Genomic DNA, 16051 nt, shown 5'->3' on the forward strand with positions numbered 1-16051 from the left:
TATGCACTGTTCAAGCATTCATTCAGAAAACAAGAAGCATTGTCACCACATCAATATAATTAAACTAAGTTCAAGGATAAATTCGAAACTCATGTACTTCTTGTTCTTTTGAATTAAAACAGTTTTCAATTAAGAGAGGTGATGGATTCATAGGATATTCATAACTTTAAGACATAGCTACTAACTACTAATGATCATGTGATAAGACACAAACATGGATAAGCACTTTAACATAGAAAATGAAAAACAGAGAAAGTAAGAACAAGGAATGAGTCCACCTTAGTGATGGTGGCGTTTCCTTCTTGAGGAACCAATGATGTCCTTGAGCTCTTCTATGTCTCTTCCTTGTCTTTGTTGCTCCTCCCTCATTGCTTTTTGATCTTCTCTTATTTCATGAAGGATGATGGAGTGCTCTTGATGTTCCACCCTTAGTTGTCCCATGTTGGAACTTAATTCTCCTAGGGAGGTGTTGATTTGCTCCCAAAAGTTCTGTGGAGGGAAGTGCATCCCTTGAGGAATCTCAGGGATTTCTTGATGATGAGCTTCTCTATGCTCTCTTGATTGCTTCATCTTTTTCTTAGTGATGGGCTTGTCCTCTTCAATGAGGATATCTCCCTCTATGTCAATCCCAGCCGAATTGCATAGGTGGCAATTGAGGTGGGGAAAGGCTAACCTTGCCATAGTGGAGGACTTGTCAGCCACCTTGTAGAGTTCTTGAGGTATAATCTCATGAACTTCCACCTCTTCTCCAATCATGATGCTATGGATCATGATGGCCCGGTCTATAGTAACTTCAGACCGGTTGCTAGTGGGAATGATTGAGCATTGAATGAACTCCAACCATCCTCTAGCTACAGGCTTAAGGTCCAGTCTTCTTAGTTGAACCGGTTTGCCTTTTGAGTCAATCTTCCATTAAGCTCCTTCTACACATATGTCCATGAGGACTTGGTCCAACCTTTGATCAAAGTTGACTCTCCTTGTGTAGGGGCGTGCGTTCTCTTCCATGTTTGGCAAGTTGAACGCCAACCTCACATTTTCCGGACTAAAATCTAAGTATTTCCCCCGAACCATGGTGAGATAATTCTTTGGGTTCGGGTTCTTACTTTGATCATGGTTCCTAGTGATCCATGCATTAGCATAGAACTCTTGAACCATTAGGATGTCGACTTATTGGATGGGGTTTGTTAGAACTTCCCAACCTCTTCTTTGAATTTCATGTCGAATCTTCGGATACTCATTTCTCTTGAGTTTAAAAGGGACATCGGGGATCACCTTCTTCTTGGCCACAACATCATAGAAGTGGTCTTGATGAGCTTTGGAGATGAACCTTTCCATCTCCCATGACTCGGAGGTGGAAGCTTTTGTCTTCCCTTTCCCTTTTCTAGAGGATTCTCCGGTCTTAGGTGCCATCAATGGTAATGGAAAAACAAAAAAGCTTATACTTTTACCACACCAAACTTAGAATTTTGCTCGCCCTCGAGCAAGAAAAGAAAGAATAGACGAAGAAGAAGAAGAAAATATGGATAGGAGGGGGGAGGTGTGTTTCGGCCAAGAAGAGAAAGGAAGGTTGTGTTGTGAGAAAATGAGGAAGAATGGAGGGTTATATATAGGGAAGGGAATGGGGGTAGGTTCGGCCATTTAGGGTGGGTTTGGGTTGGAAATTGATTTTGAATTTTGAAGGTAGGTGGTGTTTATGAGGTAGGTTTATGGGGAAGAGTGGATGGATGTGAGTGGTGAAGTGGTGATAGGGAAGAGAGATTGAGGTGATTGGTGAAGGGTTCTGGGGAAGAGTGTTTATAGGATTGTGTGAAAGAGGGGTGAGAAGAAGTAAGTGGAGGTAGGTGGGGATCCTGTGGGGTCCACAGATCCTGAGGTGATCCTGTGGGGTCCACAGATCCTAAGGTGTTTAAGGATTTACAACTTTGCCCCAAATTGGGCATGCAAAATGCCCTTGCACACAACTCTGGGCGTTCAGCGCCAGATTGGTGCTTGTTCTAGGCGTTGAACGCCCATTTGTAGCCTATTTCTGGCGTTGAACGCCAGAACCATGCTTGTTCTGGGTGTTCAGCGCCAGCTCTTCTCCAGGGTGCATTTCTGGCGTTCAAACGCCCAGATGCTGCCCATTTCTGGCGTTCAGCGCCAGAACCATGCTCTATTCTGGCGTTGAACGCCCAAAACATGCTTCTTACTGGCGTTTAAACGCCAGTAAGGTCTTCCTCCAGGATGTGATTTTTCTTCTGCTGGTTTTGATTCCGTTTTCAATTTTTTTATTTATTTTGTGACTCCACATGATCATGTACCTATAAAGACATATAACTGATAAAAATATAATTAAATAAAAATTGGGTTGCCTCCCAACAAGCACTTCTTTAATGTCAATAGCTTGACAGTGGGCTCTCATGGAGCCTCACAGATGTGCAGAGCTTTGTTGAGACCTCCCAACACCAAACTTAGAGTTTGGATATGGGGGTTTGACACCAAACTTAGAGTTTGGTTGTGGCCTCCCAACACCAAACTTAGAGTTTGACTGTGGGGGCTTTGTTTGACTCTGCTTTGAGAGAAGCTTTTTATGCTTCCTCTCCATGGATGCAGAGAGAGATCCTTGAGTTGTAAACACAAGGTTGTCCTCATTTATTTGAAGGATCAATTCTCCTCTGTCCACATCAATCACAGCTCTTGGTGTGGCTAGGAAGGGTCTTCCAAGGATGATGAATTCATCCTCATACTTCCCAGTATCTAGGACTATGAAATCAGCAGGGATGTAAAGGCCTTCAACCTTTACTAACACGTCCTCTATTTGTCCATAAGCCTGTTTTCTTGAATTGTCTGCCATCTCTAATGAGATTTTAGCAGCTTGTACCCCATAGATTCCCAGTTTCTCTATTACAGAGAGGGGCATGAGGTTTATTCCTGAACCAAGGTCACACAGAGCCTTAAAGATCATGGTGCCTATGGTACAAGGTATTAAGAACTTTCCAGGATCCTGTTTCTTCTGAGGTAATGTCAGTTGATCCAGATCACTTAGTTCATTGGTGAACAAGGGAGGTTCATCTTCCCAAGTTTCAACGCCAAATAATTTGGCATTCAGCTTCACGATTGCACCAAGGTACTTGGTAACTTGCTCTTCGGTAACATCCTCATTCTCTTCAGAAGAGGAATACTCATCAGAGCTCATGAATGGCATAAGAAGGTTCAATGGAATCTCTATGGTCTCTAGATGAGCCTCAGATTCCTTTGGTTCCTCATAGAGAAGCTCCTTATTGATCACTGGACGTCCCAGGAGGTCTTCCTCCTTGGGATTCACGTCCTCTCCTTCCTTTACAGGTTCGTCCATAGTGATCAATTCAATGGCCTTGCACTCTCCTTTTGGATTTTCTTCTGTATTGCTTGGGAGAGTACTAGGAGGGATTTCAGTGATCCTTTTACTCAGCTGGCCCACTTGTGCTTCCAAATTTCTAATGGAAGACCTTGTTTCATTCATGAAACTCACAGTGGCCTTAGATAGATCAGAGACTAAGTTTGCTAAATTAGAGGTATTTTGTCCAGAGTTCTCTGTCTGTTGCTGAGTGGATGATGGAAAAGGTTTACTACTGTTAAACCTGTATCTTCCACCATTATTAAAGCCTTGTTGAGGCTTTTGTTGATCCTTCCATGAGAGATTTGGATGATTTCTCCATGATGGATTATAGGTTTTTCCATAAGGTTCACCTAAGTAATTCACCTCTGCTATTGCAGGGTTCTCAGGATCATAAGCTTCTTCTTCAGAAGATGCCTCTTGAGTACTGTTGGATGCAGCTTGCATTCCATTCAGACTCTGAGAAATCATATTGACCTGTTGAGTTAATATTTTATTCTGAGCCAGTATGGCATTCAGAGTATCAATTTCAAGAACTCCCTTCTTCATAGGCGTCCCATTAGTCACAGGATTCCTTTCAGAAGTGTACATGAACTGGTTATTAGCAACCATGTCAATGAGTTCTTGAGCTTCTGCAGGCGTTTTCTTTAGGTGAATGGATCCACCTGCAGAAGTATCCAATGACATCTTAGCCAATTCAGATAGACCATCATAGAATATATCCAGGATGGTCCATTCTGAAAGCATGTCAGAAGGATACTTTTTGGTCAGTCCTTTGTATCTCTCCCAAGGTTCATAGAGGGATTCACCTTCTTTCTATCTGAAGGTATGAACATCCACTCTAAGCTTACTCAGCTTTTGAGGAGGAAAGAACTTGGCTAAGAAAGCCTTGACCAGCTTATCCCAAGAGTTCAGGCTATCCTTAGGTTGAGAGTCCAACCATACTCTAGCTCTGTCTCTTATAGCAAAAGGGAATAGCATGAGCCTGTAGACTTCAAGATCTACTCCATTAGTCTTAACAGTATCACAGATCTGCAAGAATTCAGTTAAAAACTGAAAAGGATCTTCAAATGGAAGTCCATGAAACTTGCAGTTCTGCTGCATCAGAGAAACTAGCTGAGGTTTCAGCTCAAAATTGTTTGCTCCAATAGCAGGAATGGAGATGCTTCTTCCATGTAAATTGGAACTAGGTGCAGTGAAGTCACCAAGCATCCTCCTTGCATTATTATTATTTTCGGCTGCCATCTCCTCTTCCTGTTCGAAAATTTCTGAAAGGTTTTCTCTGGATTGTTGTAATTTAGCTTCTCTTAGTTTCCTCTTCAGAGTCCTTTCAGGTTCTGGATCTGCTTCAACAAGAGTATTCTTGTCCTTGCTCCTGCTCATATGACAAAGAAGAGGGCACAGAAAAAATAATAATAATAATAGGGATCCTTTATACCACAGTATAGAGGTCCTTGTGTGAGTAGAAGAAAAGAAAAAGAATATCTGAACTCAGATAGAGAGAGGGTTCGGATTTTTGGTGAGTGATGTGAGGAAGAGATGTTAGTAGATGAATAAATAAAATAGAAGGAGATGAGAGAGGGAAAATTTCGAAAATAATTTTTGAAAAAGAGTTAGTGATTTTCGAAAATAGTTTTTGAAAAAGGTTAGTAATTTTCAAAAATTTAAAATCAAAAATTAAAATAATTAGTTAATTAAAAAGAATTTTTGAAAAAGAGGGAAGATATTTTCGAAAATTAGAGAGAGAGAGAGAGAGAGAGTTAGTTAGGTAGTTTTGAAAAAGATAAGAAACAAACAAAAAGTTAGTTAGTTAGTTGAAACAAATTTGAAAATCAATTTTGAAAAGATAAGAAGATAAAAAGTTAGAAAAGATATTTTAAAATCAAATTTTGAAAAAGATAAGATAGAAAGATATTTTTTAAAAGATATGATTGAAATTAGTTTTGAAAAAGATTTGATTTTTAAAATCACAATTAATGACTTGATTCACATGAAATCACAAGATATGATTCTAGAACTCAAAGTTTGAATCTTTCTTAACAAGCAAGTAACAAACTTGAAATTTTTGAATCAAAACATTAATTGATGATGTCATTTTCGAAAATTATGTGAAAAAGATAAGAAAAAGATTTTTGAAAAAAAATATTTTTAAAATTTTCGAAAATAACTAAGAAAATTGAAAAAGATTTAATTTTTGAAAAAGATTTTGAAAAAGATAAGATTTTCAAATTGAAAATTTGATTTGACTCATAAAAACAACTAGATTTTAAAAATTTTTGAAAAAGTCAAATCTAATTTTCGAAATTTTAAGAGAGAAAAAGGGAAAGATTTTTTTTTTATTATTTTTTGAATTTTTATGATGAGAGAGAAAAACACTAAAAATGCTCAATGCATGGAAATTTTGGATCAAAACAATGAATGCATGCAAGAATGCTATGAATGTCAAGATGAACACCAAGAACACTTTGAATGTCATGATGAACATCAAGACTTATTTTTGAAAAATTTTTAATGCAAAGAAAACATGCAAGACACCAAACTTAGAAATCTTTAATGCTTAGACACTAAGATTTCAAGAATGCATATGAAAAATACCATACAACACAAAACACTAAATTATGAAGATCAATCAAGAAGGTTTATCAAGAACAACTTGAAGATCATGATGAATGCAATGCATGAATGCAATTTTCGAAAAATGCAAGATGAGTATGCAGTTGACACCAAACTTTAAATCTGACTCAAGACTCAAACAAGAAATATGAAAAATATTTTTTATTTTTTATGATTTTATGATTTTTTTGTATTTTCTTTTAATTTTTTTCGAAAATTATTTTGAAAAAAAGAAAAATAAGGATTCCAAAATTTTTTAATATGAATTCCAGGAATCTTATGCTCTTTAGTCTAAAGCTCTAATCAAAGGGTCAGGCATGGCTTAATAGCCAGCCAAGCTTTAGTATGTAACTCAGACATGACACGCCTGACATACCCTATCCGGAAGAATTGGACATGGCTTTACAGCCAGCCAGGCTTCAACATGCTTCATGAAACACTAGAGTTCATTCTTAAAAATTATGAAGAAAAATATATTTTTGAAAAAACATTTTTTTTAAAAATTTTTTCGAAAACAAAGGAGAAATTTTTGAAAGATTTTTGAAAAATTTTTGAAAACAAAACAAAAAGAAAATTACCTAATCTGAGCAACAAGATGAACCGTCAGTTGTCCAAACTCGAACAATCCCCGGCAACGGCGCCAAAAACTTGGTGCACGAAATTGTGATCTCTGATAATGGCTCCAAGAGCTTGGTGCTCTAATCTCAATTCATAATTTGTCACAACTTCGATACAACTAACCAGCAAGTGCACTGGGTCGTCCAAGTAATAAACCTTACGCGAGTAAGGGTCGATCCCACGGAGATTGTTGGTATGAAGCAAGCTATGGTCACCTTGTAAATCTCAGTCAGGCGGATATAAAATACTTATGGAGTTTTCGAAAATAAATAATAAACTAAGGATAGAAACACTTATGTAATTCATTGGTGAGAATTTCAGATAAGCGTGTAGAGATGCTTTCGTTCCTCTGAACCTCTGCTTTTCCGCTGTCTTCATCCAATCAGTCTTACTCCTTTCCATGGCTGGCATTATGCAAGGGCCTCACCGTTGTCAATGGTTACATCCCCTCCTCTTGTGAAAATGGTCCAAATGCTCTGTCACAGCACGGCTAATTATCTGAGGTTCTCGATCATGCTGGAATAGGATTCACCCTCCTTTTGCGTCTGTCACTACGCCCAACACTCGCGAGTTTGAAGCTCGTCACAGCCATTCAATCCTAGAATCCTACTCAGAATACCACAGACAAGGTTTAGACCTTCCGGATTCTCATTAATGCCGCCATCAATCTAGCTTACACCACGAAGATTCTGATTAAGAGATCTAAGAGATACTCATTCAATCTAAAGTAGAATGGAAGTGGTTGTCAGGCACGCGTTCATAGGGAATGATGATGATTGTCACGTTTATCACATTCAGGTTGAAGTGCAAATGAATATCTTAGAAGCGGAATAAGTTGAGTTGAATAGAAAAACAGTAGTACTTTGCATTAATCTTTGAGGAACAGCAGAGCTCCACACCTTAATCTATGGAGTGTAGAAACTCTACTGTTAAAAATACATAAGTGATGAAGGTCTAGGCATGGCCGAGAGGCCAGCCCCCAAAACGTGATCAGTAGATCAAAATATAATCCAAGGATGTCTAATACAATAGTAAAAAGTCCTATTTATAATAAACTAGCTACTAGGGTTTACAGAAGTAAGTAATTGATGCATAAATCCACTTCCGGGGCCCACTTGGTGTGTGCTTGGGCTGAGCTTGAATGTTACACGTGCAGAGGCTCTTTCTGGAGTTGAACGCCAGGTTGTAACGTATTTCTGGCGTTCAACTCTAGTTTGTGACTTGTTTCTGGCGTTTAACTCCAGACAGCAGCGTAGAACTGGCGTTCAACGCCCTTTTACGTCATCTAAACTCGACCAAAGTATGGACAATTATATATTGCTGGAAAGTCCTGGATGTCTACTTTCCAACGCAATTGGAAGCGCGCCATTTTGAGTTCTGTAGCTCCAGAAAATTCACTTTGAGTGCAGGGAGGTCAGAATCCAACAGTATCAGCAGTCCCTCTTCTACCTCTGAATCTGATTTTTGCTCAAGTCCCTCAATTTCAGCCAGAAAATACCTGAAATCACAGAAAAATACACAAACTCATAGTAAAGTCCAGAAATATGAATTTAACATAAAAACTAATGAAAACATCCCTAAAAGTAACTAGATTCTACTAAAAACATACTAAAAACAATGCCAAAAAGCGTATAAATTATCCGCTCATCAACACCAGAGAACACTATGACGTGAAGCTAGAGCTGGCGTGTCCCTAGGCATGGCACGCCTATTCCCCATATAGGGCGTGCCCTAAACGTGGCCGTGGCATGGCACGCTACGCCAACGTTGTAGAGAAGACCTTAGAACTCATTATCAAGGGCGTGCCACTAGGCGTGCTCGAAGGCGTGGCATACCAACCTTCAACAAGGACGTGTCCACGAGCATGCTCGAAAGCATGGCACGCCAACCTTCAACAAGGGCGTGCCAAGGGCATGGCACGCCAGGCCTAATTTCCAGAAAAGGGGTCTTGAGGCAAACAACACAGGCATGGCCACGTGATTTTCAAGGGCGTGGCACGCCAGTCTCCCAACACAAGTGTGTCCACGGGCGTGTTAAGGGCGTGGCACGCTAGGTCAGAAGTTCAAAAGCACTCCCAGACTTCTCCAACAAAGGCGTGTCTAGGGCGTGTAATATGAGTGCCACAACAGGACTACATAAATGGATGTGCTTGAAGGCGTGGCACGCCATCTCAAGATAGAGGGCGTGTTAAGGGAGTTCAAGTGGGCGTGGCACACCAGGCGCACATGCTCGTCGCCATAGAGCCAAAACAGACGAAATCGAAAATTCCATTTTCCATCAGTGCTAGCAACCTATACCTAACCTTTCTGATCTCTTTTTTCCCGCTACCACCGACACTACTCAATATCAGACTCTTCAGCTTAGACAAAAAATTTACTCACTGGGTACGCAATAGAATGGGATTCTCACACTCAAATATCACTCCATTATCACTATTTCTCATACGGTAATTCGAATACACACTTACAACCCAATATCCACTACTACTAGATATTTTGGCTTATTTTCGGAAGAAATATGTAGATAAAAAGTAGTGAGATATTTGAAAATTTATCATTATGTTTCTCGTTTATAGTGTAAACGTCATAATTATTTAGGTATCTCGTTTACACTGTAAACGAGATAATATTATACGTATCTCGTTTACACTGTAAACGATATATACACTTCATTTTTATGTGCTTTTAATGTAAACAATATACGTATAATATTATCTCATTTACACTGTAAAAGAGATAAGAGATTCGATGCATTTTAGTCAAAACATTACAAATTACTTATTTCAGTAAATAAAATATTTATTTTATTTATTTAAGAAAATATAATTTTATTGAAGCGTATTTTGTTGTAAAACTTTATTGCAGATTTAGCTATAAATTTAATGTCATGTAATTTTTTTTGTATTTTTTTTTTTTTGCATTTTATTGATGCATGCAATTAATAAATTTCAATTCAAAATACATTAAAAATCATGTTTAAAAGGTTATATCTCTTCATAACGGTATGATATTAAGAATTATTTATAAAGAATTTATAATTTATGGAAAAGTTTGGGGAGTCAATGGAATATTTGTACAATGCGCACAATGAAGGTTTAGGGAGTATTAAAGATATAACCATTAGTGTTACCTTTTTCCAACAGTGTAAGCTTCTGGGATGAGTGATATCATGACATGGTATTACAGCTCTAGATTCAAAAGGTCAAGAGTTCGATCCTTGGTGAACTGATAAACCACTATTTTATGGTTTATCTTGTGCTCAATTGAGTGGTTTTTATCAGGTCTTTGCACACGTATTCATACTATTTGCATGATTTTACAATTCCTTCCTAGTTTTGTTCTATGATTTAAAACTTGTTTCCTAAGCCTTTAAATTGTATGTTTTTAATCCCCCTTTATACCATTCGATGCCGTGATCTGTGCGTTAAGTGTTTTCAGGCTTTATAGGGCAGGGATGGCTTAAAGGATGGGAAGGAAGCCTGCAAAAATGGAAGGAGCACAAGAAATAAAGTAGACAACCAGCGAGGAGCGACGCGCACGAATGGCTCACGCGTGCACGTTAATTTGAAGTTCACACGTTGACGCGTGCGCGTGCCTAACGCGTACGCGTGACAAGGAAAATCGCCAAACGACGCGCACGCGTGACATGCGCTACCTGCAGAAAATGCAGAATACGCTGGGGGCAATTTTGGGCTGAGTTTGGACCCAGTTTTCGGCCCAGAAACACATACTAGAGCCAGGGGACAGGCAGAGACTCAACAGACATTCTCATTCGCATAGTTTTTAGTTTTAGTTTTGAATCTTAGAGAAGAAATTACTACTTCCTCTAGGTTTTTTTTCACATCCATAGATTTCTAGTTTTTATGCTTTTGATGCTTTTGCTTTGGATATTGAGAAGAGTCAATACCTCCGTTGAAGTTCCATTATTCTAGTTTGTTTTCTTATTCCTTTACTTTTTAATTGCCCTTTAACCTTGTTCAGATAAGGATGTTGCATTTTGGCATTTATTAATGCAAAGAACTATTTTTACTTTTAATTAATTTTCAGTTATTGTTTATCATGTCTTCCTTTTATTTCCTTTTTAATTCTATGCAAGTAACTTTCATGTCAATGGAGTAGACTCCCAACTTGACTTGGGGTTTGATTAAAAGGAGACCCTTGAGTTGGAATGCTCAAGTGATTAGTTAAATTGGAAGTTGTTGGCTAATTCTCTATTTACTAACGCTAATCCTTCCCAAGGGAGAGGATTAGGACTTGCGAATAAGAGTTAGCTCAATCACTTGACTTTCCTTTATTTAGTAAGGGTTAACTAAGTGAAAACAATAACCTCTTGATACTACACTTGAGAAAATCCCACAAGGATAGAACTTCCAATTAATCTACCCCCGGTCAAGGTTTTTATTTGATTATATAAATTTTCTCGCTAATTTTCATTGCTTTAATTTACAATCATTTACTTTTCTGTTCTCCAACTCTTAAAAATTTTCGAAAAACTCCTAATTAATAAGATAGCACTCTTTTGTCACCTCGTTGGGAGACGACCTGGGATTTCTACTCCCAGTATTTTTATTCCAAAATTTATGACAACCCTTCTAAATTGATAAGCGAATTTTTGCTGGTTAAGAATTGTACTTGCAACGTATTTCTTATATTAATTTCTTAATCGGCTAATTTTCGCCACGTCATGAACCCCAAAATCAGCTTTAGTTTTTGGGATGAGTGGTTTTATGACATGAGATATTTATTATCCCTAGTATCGGATGGTTATTATTAATATATTGGGTGATGTTCATTTTGTAACTCATATAGCCCATTGTACACATTGTACAAATAAGCCATTAGCTCCCTAACAGGACTCATAATTTATTACACAGTTGTAACTTATTAAAAAGCAAGGTTGCGAGAACTGGACCAGTCAATGAACCGGTTCACTGGTTTAAAAGTTCGACCAGGGTTTAACCGGTTTAATTAAATATTAACTAAAATTATTAAAATTTAAACATACAATGAAACATGTAGCATGACCTTTTTTGTTACCATAACAATATCTGGTAAGTAAACTAAAATCTGATCTCCTCTTATTCTTTTCAAAATTAAAATAAGAAAAATCTAAACCAGCGTATTAGGCGAGCTCGGCATCGGTTAGCCTCTGAGGGTGGTAAAGTGGTTACTATCAATTCACCAGTCTCATCTGAGGGCGAATCTGAAGCGCCATTTGAGAAAGAAACAAGCTCCTCTACTACTGATTCAGTTGATTTACGTGCAGGTAATATGGTAGAGCCCAGGAGGATTACTGATGAGCGGATAATTTATACGCTTTTCGGGATTGTTTTTACATAGTTTTCAGTATAATTTAGTTAGTTTTTAGTATATTTTTATTAGTTTTTAAATAAAAATCACATTTCTGGACTTTACTATGAGTTTGTGTGTTTTTCTATGATTTTAGGTATTTTCTGGCTGAAATTGAGGGACTTGAGCAAAAATCAGATTCAGAGGTTGAAGAAGGACTACAGATGCTGCTGGATTCTGACCTCCCTGCACTCAAAGTGGATTTTCTGGAGCTACAGAACTCCAAATGATGCGCTCTCAATTGCGTTGGAAAGTAGGCATCCAGGGCTTTCCAGCAATATGTAATAGTCCATACTTTTTCCCGAGTTTAGACGACAAAAACTGGCGTTCAACGCCAGTTCCATGCTGCATTCTGGAGTTAAACGCCAGAAACAGGTTGCAAAGTGGAGTTAAACGCCAGAAACAGGTTACAAACTGGAGTTCAACTCCAAGAGAAGCCTCTAGACGTGTAAAGCTCAATGCTTAGCCTAAGCACACACCAAGTGGGCCCCGAAAGTGGATTTCTGCATCAATTACTCATTTCTGTATATCCTAGTAACTAGTTTAGTATAAATAGGACTTTTTACTATTGTATTTACATCTTGGGAACATCTTCGGATCATCTTTGGATTATCTTTTGATCCTTTGATCACGTTTGGGGGCTGGCCATTCGGCCATGCCTGAACCTTCATCACTTATGTATTTTCAACGGTAGAGTTTCTACACACCATAGATTAAGGTGTAGAGCTCTACTATTCCTCACGAATTAATACAAAGTACTATTGTTTTTCTATTTAATTCAAGCTTATTCCGATTCTAAGATATTCATTCGCACCTCAATATGAATGTGATGATCGTGACAGTCATCATCATTCCCAACTATGAACGCGTGCCTGACAACCACTTCCGTTCTACCTTAGATTGAATGAATATCTCTGGGATTCCTTAATCAGAGTCTTCGTGGTATAAGTTAGAATCCATGGACGGCCATTCTTGAGATCCGAAAAGTCTAAACCTTGTCTGTGGTATTCCGAGTAGGATCTAGGAAGGGATGGCTGCGACGAGCTTCAAACTCGCGAGTGCTGGGCGTAGTGACAGACGCAAAAGGATCAATGGATCCTATTCCAGTATGATCAAGAACCGACAGATGATTAGCCATGCAGTGACAGCGCATTGGACCATTTTCACTGAGAGGACAGGATGTAGCCATTGACAACGGTGATGCCTAACATACAGCTTGCCATAGAAAGGAGTATGAATGATTCGATGAAGACAATAGGAAAGCAGAGGTTCAGGAGGAACGAACGCATCTCTATACGCTTATCTGAAACTCTCACTAATGAATTACATAAGTATCTCTATCTTTAATTTACGTTTTATTTATCTTTTAATTATTAAATCTCAATAATCAATCGAATCTGCCTGACTGAGATTTACAAGGTGACCATAGCTTGCTTCAAGCCGACAATCTCCGTGGGATCGACCCTTACTCACGTAAGGTTTATTACTTGGACGACCCAGTGCACTTGCTGGTTAGTTGTGCAAAGTTGTGACAAAGAACTAAGATTATGAACGTGCGTATTGAGTTTTTAGCGCCGTTACCAAGGAATGGAACCGTCACGATTTCTCGCACCAAGTTTTTGGCGCCGTTGCCGGGGATTGTTCGAGTTTGGATAACTGACGGTTCATCTTGTTGCTCAGATTAGGTAATTTTATTTTAATTTTAAGCTTTTTATTTCTTATTTTTGAAAAAAAAATTTCTTCTTTTTTGTTTTTCCAAAATAATTTTCGAAAAAAAATTAACAAAATCATAAAATCAAAAATAATTTGATGTTTCTTGTTTGAGTCTAGTGTCTGATTGTAAGTTTGGTGTCAATTGCATACTTTTAACTTTTCTTAAATTTTTGAAGAACACATGCATTGAGCTTCTTTCTTGTTCTTCATGATCTTCAAGTTGTTCTTGATAAGTCTTCTTGTTTGATCTTTAAAATTTCTTGTTTGTGTCTTTTCTTGTTTTTAATATGCATTCTTGAATTATTAGTGTCTAAATATTAAAAATTTCTAAGTTTGGTGTCTTGCATGTTTTCTTTTATTGAAAATTTTTCAAAAATACATACTTGATGTTCATCATGATCTTCAAATTGTTCTTGGTGTTCATCTTTGCATTCAAAGTGTTCTTGCATATTTTTCTTGTTTTGATTCATAATTTTCATGTTTTGAGTCTTTTTGATGTTTTTCTCTTTCATCATTAAAAATTCAAAAATAAAAAAAAAATTATCTTTCCCTTTTTCTTCTCATCAAATTCGAAAATTTGAGTTGACTTTTTCAAAAAATTTTAAAATCTAGTTGTTTCTTACGAGTCAAATCAAATTTTCAATTTAAAAATTCTATCTTTTTCAAATATTTTTCAAAAATCAAATCTTTTTCATTTTTCTTTCATTTTTTCGAAAACTTTATGATTGATTTTCAAAATCTTTTTCTTATTTCTATTTCATATTTTCGAAATTAATGCTAACAATTAATGTGATTGATTCAAAAATTTTAAGTTTGTTACTTGCCTCTTAAGAAAGGTTCAATCTTTAAATTTTCAATCATATCTTTTTGTTTCTTGTTAGTCAAGTAATCAACTTTAATTTTCAAAATCAAATCTTTTTAAATTTCTTTTTCAAATCTTTTTCAAAATAAGTTTCAATCACATCTTTTAAAAAAATCAATTTCAAAATCTTTTCTAACTTCTTTTCTAACCTCTTATCTTTTCAAAAATTGATTTTCAAATCTTTTTCAAACTAATCCTATCTTTTTGTTTAATTCTTATCTTTTTTCAAAACTACCTAACTAATTCTATCTCTAATTTTCGAAAATCACCTTCATCTTTTTCAAAATTCCTTTTTAAATTAACTAATTGTTTTAAATTTAATTTAATTTGATTCAATTTTTCTTTCTTAATTTTTGAATTCTAATTTTAATTTAAAATTAAAAACAAAAATATTTTTTATTTTAATTTATTTAATTTTCGAAAATTCTTCTCTCTCACCTCCTTCTAATTATTTATTTATCTACTAACACTTCTCTTCTTCTTAAAAATTCGAACCCTCTCCCTCTTTCTGTGTTTGAATTTCTTTTCTTCTTCTACTCACATAAAGGAATCTCTATACTGTGACATAGAGGATTCCTCTTCTTTTCTGTTTTCTTCTTTTTCATATGAGCAGGAACAAGGATAAGAACATTCTTGTTGAAGCTGATCCTGAACCTGAAAGAACTCTGAAGAGGAAGCTAAGGGAAGCTAAAGCACAACTCTCTGGAGAAAATCTGACAGAAATTTTCGAAAAAGAATGAGACATTTCCGAAAATAACAACAATGCAAGAAAGATGCTTGGTGACTTTACTGCACCTAATTCCAGTTACATGGAAGAAGCATCTCAATCCCTGCCATTGGAGCAAACAATTTTGAGCTGAAACCTCAATTAGTTTCTCTGATGCAACAGAATTGCAAGTTTTATGGACTTCCATCCGAAGATCCCTTTCAGTTCTTAACTGAATTCTTTCAGATCTGTGATACTATTAAGACCAATGGGGTTGATCCCGAGGTCTACAGGCTTATGCTTTTCCCATTTGCTGTAAGAGACAAAGCTAGAATATGGTTGGACTCTCAACCTAAAGACAGCCTGAACTCTTGGGATAAGCTGGCACGGCTTTCTTAGCCAAGTTCTTTCCTCCTCAAAAGCTTAGTAAGCTTAGAGTGAATGTTCAAACCTTCAGACAAAAGGAAGGTGAATCCCTTTATGAAGCTTGGGAGAGATATAAGGAACTGACCAAAAAGTGTCCTTCTGATATGCTTTCAGAATGGACCATCCTGGATATATTCTATGATGGTCTGTCTGAATTATCAAAGATGTCATTGGACCATTCTGCAGGTGGATCCATACACCTAAAGAAAATGCCTGCAGAAGCTCAAGAACTCATTGACATGGTTGCAAATAACCAGTTCATGTACACTTCTGAAAGGAATCATGTCAATAATGGGACGCCTCAGAGGAAAGGAATTCTTGAAATTGATACTCTGAATGCCATATTAGCTCAGAATAAAATATTGACTCAGCAAGTCAATATGATCTCTCAGAGTCTGAATGGATTGAAG

General features: G+C 37.0%; 1 non-coding gene across 1 annotated transcript; it reads right to left on the bottom strand.

Moving 5' to 3' along the window:
* Nucleotides 1–15643: 15643 nt before the first annotated feature.
* On the bottom strand, nucleotides 15644–15751 carry LOC112739812 (small nucleolar RNA R71). Its single transcript, XR_003170750.1, has one exon. It is a non-coding gene; the product is annotated as a small nucleolar RNA R71 (small nucleolar RNA).
* Between the last annotated feature and the right edge of the window lie 300 nt (nucleotides 15752–16051).

The sequence above is a fragment of the Arachis hypogaea genome, chromosome 13 (assembly GCF_003086295.3).
Source record: "Arachis hypogaea cultivar Tifrunner chromosome 13, arahy.Tifrunner.gnm2.J5K5, whole genome shotgun sequence".
NCBI lineage: Eukaryota > Viridiplantae > Streptophyta > Magnoliopsida > Fabales > Fabaceae > Arachis > Arachis hypogaea.